Raw genomic sequence first — 13,666 nt, forward strand, 5'->3', positions numbered from 1 at the left:
TTTAATGTTTTCAGGGGAAAAAGCATTCTAAATATTGTATAAAAGTTAATATTATGTTTATATAATAGTATGTCCGTATCAAGATAGATAGTTATATTAACCACGATATAGTAATTTTGCATGATATATATCTAAAATATATCTGACATTTTTAAGTCATACAACTATCTTAAACTTGTTAGCATGTTGTTATTATAGATTTTACTAATATAGACCCAGAGTCATATTCGGGAGTTCTATATACATATCATGTGTGATATAGTTGCAGAGTTATACTCGGAAGTTCTATATACTCATTGTTAAGTATGTTGTTATTATTGGTTTTATGTTAAGATAAAACCTAGTTTGTTATTAATAACGCCCTAAAGTTATATTTGGGAGTTCTATATATACTTGGTAAGTATGTTATTATTATTGGTTTTACATTAAGATAAAACCTGGTTTCACTTCGAGTTATAGTTGTTGTACTGCCTAAGTATTATGAAATTATGAGAAATGTTTAGAAACATCATCTAGTAACTTAGTGTTTTAGACACGAATATGCTTTTTTTGTTAGAACTTTAGGAATCCGACAAAGTCTACATGAGCTATTGTATTCATCAACTAATATTGGGAACCGTAGGGGAAATCCCCTGACTTGTAACCGTTAATCCCGTGTGAGCAAGGAAGCTGTGTATAAGTTATATGGGCTGACCACCCCACTCATGGTTGATAACTACAGCCTACCACATAGCGATTGATGAACTGTCCTTTTTATTTGTTTTGTGATCCAGTGTTGATGAATCGCACGGTGTTGTATATTGGGGAAATCCTTCATGGTACCCCAGGTTTCATGTTCCTAATGGCAGTAATTCTTCTGGAACCATTGGTGGGTGCTATTTTTATTAGAGGTCTTGTATGTCTAGCAGCGGTTACAGAATCATGGTAGCAAATTGTTAGAAACATTATACTTTGTCGATATACAAGTATTAATGTTAAGTATAAGTTTCCCAATCACTTATACTCTTGGTACAAGGAATTTATAGGTAGACAATATTACCTAGTATATATACTCGTATAGAATTGAAATAGGATTTATACGTAGTAACCTTCCTTGATTTAAGTATATGGAGATTTTAGGTATATAACTTATTTAATAAGTAAACTATTATACCTAGGATATATACTATGTGCTACATATGATTCAGGATGACTCTTTTATACTATGTTTTATACTTTTTAAACTTAGAAAAAGTACTATTTGTAAGGAGTCAAAACCTATGGAATCACCATATTTACGTTGTCGTATTTTCAAAATGCATGTGTTTTCAGGAACTTTATAAGATGAATATTTCTCGAGCATGAGAAGTTTTACTATTATCCTTTCTGTTCGTTAAGACATATGCAATAGTCAGATAATATGTAATAAATACTAGGAAACAATAATAATATAACTTTTATGTAGTTTATAAAATTCTTTTGTACTGTTCAATGTATGTTATGTAACTGTGATGCAAAGATGATACTACACCACCTAGTGATTCGACCGCCGGCAGGGGGTGTGACACAACCCTAAAACCATAACATGTTGACATATACATAACATATAACATATAACCAGTTAACATGCAAACAGGTAGATCTACAGATCATTACCGCATAGCAATATCCTATATTCCAGAACTCAATTCTAACATTTCAATACAACATAGCAACATCCTCTAACCATGATACATGATTCAGTTGGACAACATTGGTGCCTTTGACCCACAAGTACAGTAAGGAAATCACCTAGACCACTTGATAGAAGCCGAATTGCTACCTCAACAACAACATAGCCAACCTAAGCTTCCTAAAACCAAACCTAGACCAATCTTTTAGTCAAATACTCAGTTCTACCCAAGTTTGACTAAGAATAAAACATGGTCAATAAGTGAACTCCAACTAACACCATGTTGTGGCCATTCAATCCAGTCTTAGTCAAAATCTACTACCATATCGTGGCCGAACTGCCACCGTACCGTGGCCATGCCTGGACAAAATAGGCGCGATAAGTCCCGCCACCACGTCATGGTCTTCCTTGGCCATGACATTGTTTGTATTCTGAAAGGATTTTCTTAAATAAAGTCTTAATCCATAAGGACCAAGGCTAAAATCATCGTATCTGATTCCAAATAGCTTTATAGTGGATAAAGTTTCCATATTTATCCATTTGGATAGTCCAAGCCACCTAGATCTTGGCTTTACATCTAAGAAGGACCCAAAAATGAATCTTTCTCCACTTAATCCATAATGTCCAAGTCTCCCACTTTCAAATCTGAATCAACAAGGTGTCTAGAGGGATAAACTTTCCAATTTTATCCATGATAATACCACAATCATCCAAGATCTAAACTTTAAAGGACCAAGATAACTTTCATTGCTAAATGGGAAGGAAAAAGATCATAACTTTCCAAGTCCAAGAGGTCCAAGAAGCATTCTCATCTGATAAGAAATGATGGAGTCCACTCAAATCCAAGATCACTCATAAAATGGACCAATACTCTATAAATGTAGTGTCTTTGATGGATCAAAACTTGAAGCATAATTCCTTGTAAACAAATAAACCTTCTTGATCTTTAAACTTCATCAAATCTTGAAGGTGGAGGCTAGGATTTCTCCCAAGGGGTCTTCAAGGTGGTGGAGGTTGATAAAATGCCCAAAAATATGAAACATTAAGCTTAAATACGTTGAAAACCGTAAAATCATGGGCTTGGGCCTGACTGATCACCACCTCATGGTCTCGACTCACCTCTCCATGGTGACTACCACCTCATGGTTCCGTCTCACCACTCAATGATCACGGTTTTCGCCCAAATCCATTCCAACTTCAAACAAGCATAACTTCTTTGTTTCAACACCGTTTTTAGCGATCTTTATATCGAAAGAAAGATATTGATGTGCCCCACACTTATATCTACTTAATTTGAGCATTAGAAATGTCGAACTAAAAACCATAATCCCTAAAGGAAGCCTAAAACGTCACTTTCCCACTTTTCCCTTTGACTCTAAAACACAAAACCAAGGCTTAGATCACATAACCATATTAACAACATCTAATAGGTTCTAAACCTTATTCTTTTGAAGCCCAAGGCCTTTACTTGATCCATTTATTGTCTACAATCCTAAAATAAGAAACTTATCGAAACCGGATGTTACAACTCTCCCCCAGTTAAACTGGATTTTGTCCTCGAAATTCGTCTTGGTTAGACTCTCTAAAAAGAATGCCAACATATCCCATAAGCTTGTTCTAACCACTTCGACATCAAGCCACCTTATCAAGAAAACTCAAGAGACCACATAGTATCCCACAATTGCCAACAAACAAACCACTAACCTGAAAATACTCAACCGCAACAACTATCTTCTTTTCTTAACCGTAAGACCCAAATTCAAGTGAAAACCACTCAAACAGGGAGTTCTCAAAACTACAACCACAACCAGCACCATTAGCATACTCACTAAAACTAGGAATGCATCGATCTAAACTCAAGAACCATACCCTAAGACTGGTGATCATCCATTCTTCGTACCTACCCTAGTGCCGATTAGGAATACCACTACACCATGGAAAAATGATACTTAAAACATACTGATCATGAATTTCAACCAACCCTGAATCCTGAAATTGTGCCCAAAAGGCTTAAATGCATACTCGACTTCCTGACAAGTCACCACCAACCCACTACTCCCACGAGCATAATCATGGTAAATCCAAGAATCTCATGTTTCATCCAATTCCCGTAATAGATCAAGTGTACATCCACCTGATAAATCATTTGAGACTTTAACCACGAACTTCATGATCCGAAATTCAGAACCAATACCCAACATTGGTACCAAAAATCCTAATAAACATTCTGCTAACAAACGAGGTTCATTGCACAACCATTCATCAAGAGACTTTCATTGTAAAACTAATACTACTAACAAGCCTTCACTATCCACATGATCCAAACCAATTGGTCACTAAATCTCCCGACTCCCAAAAATTCACCAACACCCAACCATGCTAATAAAACTAATGATCTGAGACAAGATCCCACACCTTGATTGAGACTGAACACATTCCACCATTACGCAACTAGCTTGAGAAAACTTCCAAATAGATTTAGAAAAGTTGCCAAAACCTTAGTTGAATCAATATAACTACTAATATTGCTGACAGAACATGCCAAAATTGGATTCAACGTAGACCAAAGTACCACCACATAAGGTAACATATACAACATTGCATGTTGGGTCTAATCCTTCATCGGGCAGGAATAACCCCAGCCCAATCAGTCAATATACAACGGGTCTGCTCAGTCATCGGACTAGAGTACCCCTCGGCCCAATCAATGATCAAACTAGAATGCCAATATACAATAGGTCTGCTCAATCAACGGACTGGAATACCCTCGGGTCCACTAAGTGATCGGACTGGAATACCTCCGGTCTATTGGCTCACACACAAAGCAGTAAAGCGCCAACCCCAAAACCATAACATGTCGACATATACATAACAGATAGCGTATAACCAGTTAACATGAAAATAGCCAGATCTACTGATCACTAGCGCATATAAATTTATTATATACCAGAACTCAATTATAATATTTCAATACAACATAACAACATCCACTAACTAGGATAGATGATTCAGTGGGTCGGCATTGGTGCCTTTGCCACAAAGTACAGTGAGGAAACTCGCCTGAGCCACTTGACAGAAGCCCAACCGCTACCTCAACAAGAGCACATCCAACCCAAGCTTCCTTAAACCAAACTGAGACCAAGTGTTACCAATGTTCGACTAAAATTTAGACTTATTCAATAAGTCAACTCCAGCTAACGCCACATCGTGGCTAACCCATGGTCATGTCATGGCCTTCAATCCAGTCTCGGTCAAACTTTGCCACCTCGTCGTCGTGCAGACATGCGACCACATCGTGGCTATGTCTAGACAAAATAGGTGCGATAAGTCTCGCCACCATGTTGTGGTTTTCCTTGGCCACATCGTGTTCTTCGGTCTGAAAGGTTTTTCTTAAATAAATTCCTAATCCATAAGGACTAAGGCTAAAATCATCAGATCTGATTCCTAATAGCTTCATAATGGATAAAGATTCCAACTTTATCCATTAGGATGGTCCAAGCCACCAAGATCTATGTTTTACATCTCAAAGGAACCCATAAATGCATCTTTCTCCACTTAATCCATAAAGTCCAAGTCTCCCACTTTCAGACCTGAATCAACCAGGTGTCTAGAGGGATAAAGTTTCTTAAATTTATCCATGATAATGCCACGATCATTCAGGATCTAAACTTTAATACACCAAAATGGCGTAAAGGACCAAGATAACTTTCATGGCTAAATAGGAAGGAAAAATATCATAACTTTCCTAGTCCAATAAGTCCAAGAAATATTCTAATCTGATCAAAAGATGTTGAAGTCCACTTAACTCCAAGATCACTCATAAAACAGACCAAAAGTGCAAAAACCCCAAATGACAAGATCAAAAGCAATAGATAGCAAAATTGGAACTTTATACTTCCAATAGTCTAGAAATGCAGTGTCCTTGATGGATGAAACTTGAAGCATCATTCATTGCAATCAAATAAACCTTCTTGATCTTTAAAGTTCGTCAAAATAGCATAAAAACATCCAAAAGAGGAGAGAGGATTAGGGAGGAGTTCAAATCTTGAAGGTGGTGGCTAGGGTTTCTCCCAGGGGGTCTCAAAGGTGGTGGAGGCTGATAAAATGACCAAAAATGTGAAACATTAAGCTTAAATACGTTGTAAACCCTAAAATCATGGGCTTGGGCATGATAGATCACCACCTCGTGGTTTCGACTCACCACTATGTGGTGACTACCACCTCGTGGTTCCGTCTCACCACTCTATGGTGACGGCTTTTTCCCAAATCCATTTTAACTTCAAACAACCATAACTTCTTCGTTTTCAGTGATCTTTATATCAATGGAATGGTATTGACGAGCCCCACACTTATATCTAGTAAATTTTGTCTTTACACATGTCAAACTAAAAACCAAAATCCCTAAATGAAGCCTAAAACATCACTTTTCATATTTTACCCTTTGACTCCAAAACACAAAACCAAGGCTTAGATCACATAACCATTATTAAGAACATCCAATAGGTTTTAAACCTTATCCCTTTAAAGCCCAAGCCCTTTACTTGATCCATTTATTATCCATAATCCTGAAATAAGAAACCTCTCGAAACCGGATGTTACAATTTTCACTTCGACTTCTCCCCAAAGATTTTGAACGTATCATGATCAATAATGACGTGCTGGAATGCTACCTCATTGATGATAGGAACGTTCGTGTCACCAAAGAAATTTTTCTCAAAGCAATTCAGGTTTCTCCAAATCCAGATGGTTTCAAAGTTATTGAACCCACTACGTAAGAATTTCAAGGGCTCTTGAATCAAATCGGTTTCAAAGGGGTGTGTAAGTCCAAACAGTCAAGGAAGTCATCACTTCTTGGGATATGTACAATTCTCATGCACATCGTGATTAAGGGACTTTTAGGCAAGCATGGAGGTTCAGACTCCATGATCAGATGCTGGTTGTACGTGGTCTACAACATCTTCACCGGACGATCCAATGTCATCGACCTTCTTGAAGTCTTGTGGAAAGGCATTCGGAAATTTGTTGTCTGTCGGTAATCGAATGATATTTCTAGTCCAAGATTATTGGTACTGACGCTCCAACAAATCTATGTGGGCATTCAAGAGCGTGTTCCATTGTCTATGTATCCACCTAGGTATACTATACTTTTAAAGTTTGTAAATCATATAGACTTCCGAGTCAAATCTCTTTTGGACCAATCTGACGTCTTCCACAAAACATGTTGGAATCTATTCATTCCAACTCACCTTTCAAAAAAAAACCTTCTCGAGATTTTGATTTTAAATGACCCTCTAAATCCTACCTCAATATCGGGTGACATCCCGTTGGAAGAGAATACACCTCCCACCTTTGGTCCTTGGATCAAGATCTCTGTAAAGAAGAGGAATTGATCTCCTCTAAATTCAAAACCGAAAAAGCAGAACCAAAATTGTTGAATCCTCTCAACATGATTCACATATTGTTGTCCGACCTAACTCTGGGTCTTTGGCAACCCCTTCCACCCACTCTTCCAAAGTACCCTTCGAAGTTTCAAAACCAATTCCACACACTCATGGGGAGTTTGCACATAATCTACCCCCGTCCTCTCAAAAAGATAGTGTTGGCATTAAAAAAAATTCCTTGCACCCCCTGGAAGACACCTACATGTCATCTTGAAACCATTTCCTTATATGCAAGCATAATCTATGGCCCTTGCCATAGATCCTCGGCTGTCCAAACAAGGAGCAGTCCCTCCAAGCTCAAAAGCCATAACCGAACTGATATCCACCACGGATAAAGAAAGTTTGGGTTTTACTAACACTGAATGGGAGATTTTCTTGAGAGGTCTCAAATCCGACATCTAAAGCTTACATGAGATTAGATGGAGTTCACACTGACTGGAATGCAACTTGTTGTCGCATGGTCACAACGTTATCGCTATATCATTATGAAAGATGTGGATTTCAATGTTTTTCTTTCATACGTCAACTTAGCATATAACATTTCCGATGATGTTCCTAATCCATTGGATGATATATCGTCAAATGTTCAAGTGCGAATTCCGAGTGGAGAAGTGCCCGGTACAAAGCAAATTTCGGATGAGCTTCCTAGGAAGAATGTTGTTGTAAAAGAAATGAGTGTAGATGTGACCATTACAAATCATAATTCGGATGATCCTCCTCAGTAAAATGAAGAAGCTAAAGGAGATGTTTCCGACTCCAATCTGGTTTCGAATGATCCTCCTCATGATCATGAAGTTGACGTAGGCGTTCAGATCATGTTTACCAACTTAAACATTGATATTTCAAGTGTTCTTCCCTCAATATCAAATGCTTGATCGTCTTTCTGGTCAAGCTTAGCATTGCCTCTTAGATGAATATTTAGGATACTTTGATATCCATATCGATCCAAAAGTCCAAGAAAATATTACCTTCACATTCCCTTATGGGACTTTTGCTTACAGACGCATGCCTTTTGGATTATGCAATGCACCAACTTCCTTCCAACAATGAATGACCACTATCTCCCATGATATGGTGAAAGACTTTACGGAAGTATTCATGGATGATTCTTTTGTTTTTGGTGAATCATTTGATTATTATTTGGCTAACCTTGATTTAATACTCGCTAATTGTGAAGAGACCAACTTGGTCTTAAAATGGAAAAAAAATATCATTTTATGGTAAAAGAATGATCTTTTCTTGGACACAAATTTTCCAAGTCGGGGATAAAGGTGGACAAAGGAAATATTAATACAAATTCAAAATTTCCTCCTCCATCCAACGTGAAAGGGATGCGTAGTTTACTAGGACGTGAAAGTTTTGACTCAATTTCTTTTAAAAGATTTTAAATTCGACTTTTCCAAAGAATGTGTAAATGATTTTAATATTTTTAAGGAAACGTTGACTTCCATCCCAATCATTATTGCACAAAATTGGAACTTATATGTGATGCGAGCAACTTTTATTTATGAGCAGTTTTGGGACAAAGACTTCAAAATCTTTTCAACTGATTTATTATACAAGAAAAACACTTAATCCAACCCAAGAAAACTTCACAACCACTAAAAAGGAATTACTAGCTATAATTTATGCATTTAATAAATTTTTTCCATATTTAATCTTATCTAAAAACTAAAATTATTATTTTCACCGATCACTTTACTTGAATTATTTATTCGGAAAATAGGATGCGAAGTCAATATTGATTTTATTGGATTTACTACTTGAAGAGTTCGATATTAAAATCAAGGACAAAAAGGTATTGGAAAATATGGCGGCTGAGCATCTGTCAAGGATAGAAAATCTATATTTGGAAGAGCTTAATGAATCCAAGATTGATGACAACTTTCCTGATGAGTATTTGATGGTGGTCGAAGGAGAACTTCTTGCTTTCTAGAATTCTTCTCAAAAGGGATGACGCACCAACAAATTAAGTAATTCTTCTTGGATAATATATATTATTTATGGGACGAGCCTTATCATTTCTGAAGTTGTGTCGATAACTTTATAATAAGATGTGTAACACCCATAAGTTATGGATAGATGATTAAAGTATAATAGTAATAATAATTATAATTAAAATCCTCGAATAGGATTATTATTCGTCGTACGCATTACTAGGGATAAATAGATGTTTGTGATAGAAGATTATTTAGGATAAATAATCTTAGTGAAAGTTATAGTAATCGTAAAAGAGAGAGCGTGCATACAAATAACGCCTAAATCCGACTTCGTATGAGGAAGTTATGATTTTTTGAAGTTTCAGTATAGCATAGTGCGCCATAGAAATCAAAATTTGGATCAGTTGATTGTTAACCGAAACAATGTAAATGAGAGTTGAAGATCTAGTAAATATGAATATGTCGATATAAAGACGGTCGAGAACGGAGTTCATATGAATATATTAAGATTTTTGTACGGAGTTTAACAGTTGAAGCCCTATAAAACTATTACTTTACAAATAAAGTGAGAACTAGCCGAAGGAATCTAAAAGAAAGTTGTATTACTCATCGATAGCTACACGCGGATATAAATAACGTCGAAATTGGAGCTCGTATGAGAAGGATATGTTTTTTAGAAAAAAAAATTGAAATCTCATAAGTGTGGCGTGCAAGGGCATGATGCGACTCGCTTCTAGAAAGGAAATGCAGACTAGGGAACAAGACGACACGTGGCAGAAAAGCGGAGGAGCAATGTCACCATAGGGTGCGGCGCGTCTACGGATTTGATGATGTGTGCCTCCAATGTTTTGCTATAAATAGCAACGCAAACAACCATTCTTCTCACACTTTTCTCACATTTCTCTTTCAAACGTTTTTCCACCCTTTAGTTTGACTTTTTATGGACTTCTGAGCATTTTTGCGAGGCTCTAAGATATCTTGGAGCTAGACGAAGAGGAGCTTTCGAGTCGGAGTTATGTCTGTGACTTCCCGGTTTGTGCTAGAAGCTCTATATGTTAAGGTACAGTTATTATGATTTATGTGTAACTTATGTTTAAGTTCATTATCATTATTATGAACCTATAAACGGGATTCATCAGTGATCCCATGTCATAATATTGATTGATTTGCTGGCGGGAGTGATGTCTAGGCTAGATCTAGTGAGGTCTTTAAAGTTGGGATTTCTAAATAGTATACTATGTATACCACATGGACCTTACCTATGATATAATCTTACATGGTTATTCCTTATTTCATAGATATCAGTGTATTCATTGGGATTGTTAAGGAATCTAGAAAATAGTATAAATATGAACAAATACCGAAGTATATTAATATTCATATTTAGGATGTTGGAAGGGATAAGCTAAAGAGACAGCAGAGGAGCTAGCTTTCCCGAGGATCTTCCACCTATGTCAAGTGAGTGCGTAGTTACTTTCATGAACATGATTTTAATACAAGTATTTATTAAATGTATTAAATATCTGTCGAAAGTTTAAATGCGAATTATATGCCTGTTTCCTAGAATATATTTTAAATGTATACATGATGTGCGAAAAAGATATGGTATGTGATAAGATGTATATATAATATTATTACATGATAGCAATAATAATAATAATAATAGTAATAATAATAATAATAATAATAATAATAATATAATAATAATGTAACAACGTAAAATTTCCAATTTAAGTTTTTAATTTTTAAACCACAAAATGTATATCATATCATAATCTCAAATCCAAAACAACAGTGTTTTCAAAACATATCCTAAGATCTCTCTAATGTGAACTCCATCGGTGTGGGTGTGTACGAGCCAAGTCGTCGCCTTCCCACGGTCCTCGCTAGTACCTGAGACATCAAACACAACAATTGTAAGCATAAATGCTTAGTGAGTTCCCCAAAATACCACATACCACAAACACGTCACTCGAGGCTAAACCCGACTCTCCGGTCAAGATGTCTCAGCGGGACCCTCCAGTCCCGCAGCTCGTCGGACCCTCCGGTCCAGTTGTAGCTCATTGGGCCCTCTAGCCAGGTCTGTATCGTTGGACCCTCCGGTCCGGTCCATATAATCATACAGCATACAAATAACACATAACATGTAATCTCTAATATAACACATAATCTCGTACATAGCACATAAGACCCTCTGGTCAACTTAGAATACCACTCAAGGTAACGTATAGTGAGAAGAATCACCTCGCGTAACTTGGTAACTCGGAAAACCTCGAACTCGGTGAATAGGACCTAGCCTCCGCCTAATCATATGAAATATACCCTCATCATCAACATAATTTCCCAAGGCTACACCAAACTCTCTAAACACTCTTAGGAAGGGTAAAAGACCATTTTACCCTCCCCCCATGCTTGGCTCAAATACACTAGAGTTGACCAAACCCTAAAAGTCAACAAAAGTCAACCCTCTCCGGGTTACGCTGCGCGTACCAACATGTACGCTGGGCGTACCCGGAGCTTCCACAGAATCAAGGTACGCGACACTCTACGCCGCGCGTATTGGGATTACGCCCAGCGTAACACCTAGTTCCCTTATCCCATTCATTCAGACCTTAATCTGTTAAGACTTTCGTCCAAACTCCAGATCCGAATCCTTTTATACGACTTAACCCATAAAGTCGAGACCTTTATGCCTTTGCATGGCTGTAGAGGTAACTTTGTGCTCAAAACACCATTTCTCTTTCCATAATGGGACTATAACTCATGCATGACACTAGATCCACGACCAAGACTGGATTTTTATGAACCCTTAACATCAAACACAGTAGAAGAGGCCAGATTCATGCTCATGGAGACTATTTGCACACAAAGTCTCAAGCTTTGGACCCAAAAACCCTAAAATGGTCCCAAAAAGCAAAACTTAAGAAGAAAAAGGAAAGCTCTGAGCTTTTTACCTCGAAATAGATCTCCAACCACTATAGAAAACAGATCTACACTTGTTCTTCCACTTCTAGCACCAATAATGGCTCCTCCTTCCCTTCTTTACCTTGAAAGTTAGCTCCAAGCTCAAAACATACACACACAGGCTAAGGCATGGATCTCAGCTCTCAAGGGACTCACTCAAGGAATATGGTGGCTAGGGCAAACGGCCACATGTTCCTTTTATAGTGCATAAGCCAGAAATTAAGGTTTGCATCTGTGCTCACTACCCCCAGCGTACCCCTGAGTACGCCCAGCGTACTCGGTCAAGTCCGCGTCCAAATTAAGCGCGTGAGTACGCGCGACGTACACCCAGTACGCCCAGAGTACTCACCAAATCAACATACAAATCAAGGGACTAATCTTGCCAACTTCCAAAATAGAAGGGCCATAAAGCTTAACTGGATTTTGGGCTGTTACAATTCTCACCCACTAGAACCAGACTTCGCCCTCGAAGTCTCATGCTGCGAACAACTCCGAATGTTGCTCCCGCATCTCCGACTTCAGCTCGCAGGTCAGCTCGGACCCCTTCCGATGTTGCCACTGGACCTAAACCAGGGGCACTTCCTTGTTCCTCAGATCCTTGATCCTTCGATCCAAAATCGCAATCGGCTTCTCGACATAATTCAAACTTGCGTCCACCTGGATGTCCTCCAACGGCACCACTGCCGACTCATCGGCAATACACTTCCTCAGCTGCGACACGTGGAAGGTATGATGAATCTGGTCTAATTCCGCAGGTAGATCTAGGCGATATGCTACCTTGCCCACCCTCGCGATCACCCTAAACGGCCCAATATACCGGGGCCCCAGCTTGCCCCTCTTCCTGAATCAGATCACTCCTTTCCAAGGAGATACCTTCAGGAGTACGAAATCACCGAACTGGAACTCGAGCTCAGATCGTCGCCTATCCGCATAACTCTTCTGACGACTCTGAGCGGTCAACAACCTCTGTCTGACCTGCTGGATCTGCTCAATCGTCTGAAGCACTATCTCCGTACTACACATCACATGTTGCCCCACCTCACCCCAGCAAATAGGGGTACGACACCTCCTCTCATACAACAGCTCAAAGGGTGGTATACCGATGCTCGAATGATGGCTGTTGTCGTAGGAAAACTCCGCCAAGAGCAAATATGTGTCCCAGCTCCTGCCGAAATCCAACACACATGCTCGGAGCATGTCCTCAAGCGTCTGAATCGTCCGCTCACTTTGCCCGTCAGTCTTTGAGTGGTATGCGGTACTAAAATGCAGCCTCGTACCCAACTCCTCGTGAAATTTCTTCCAGAATCTGGAAGTGAAACGCGCATCTCGGTCTGACACTATCGAGATGGGTACTCCATGCCGCGATACCACCTCCCTCACGTATAGGTCTGCCAATCTTTCCGAAGAAGAACTCTCACTAATAGCAAGAAAGTGGGCGCTCTTCATCAATCGGTCCACTATCACCCAGATCGCGTCGACACCCCTTGCCGTTCTCGGCAATTTGGTGATGAAATCCATGGATATCTGCTCCAACTTCCACTCCGGAATCTCAAGTGGCTGCAGCTTACCATGCGGTTTCTGGTGCTCGGCCTTAACCCTACGACAGGTTAGGCATCTCTCAACAAACCACGCCACATCCCTCTTCATAAAGGGCCACCAATACTCCCTCT

Source organism: Lactuca sativa, chromosome 5, assembly GCF_002870075.4.
Source record: "Lactuca sativa cultivar Salinas chromosome 5, Lsat_Salinas_v11, whole genome shotgun sequence".
NCBI lineage: Eukaryota > Viridiplantae > Streptophyta > Magnoliopsida > Asterales > Asteraceae > Lactuca > Lactuca sativa.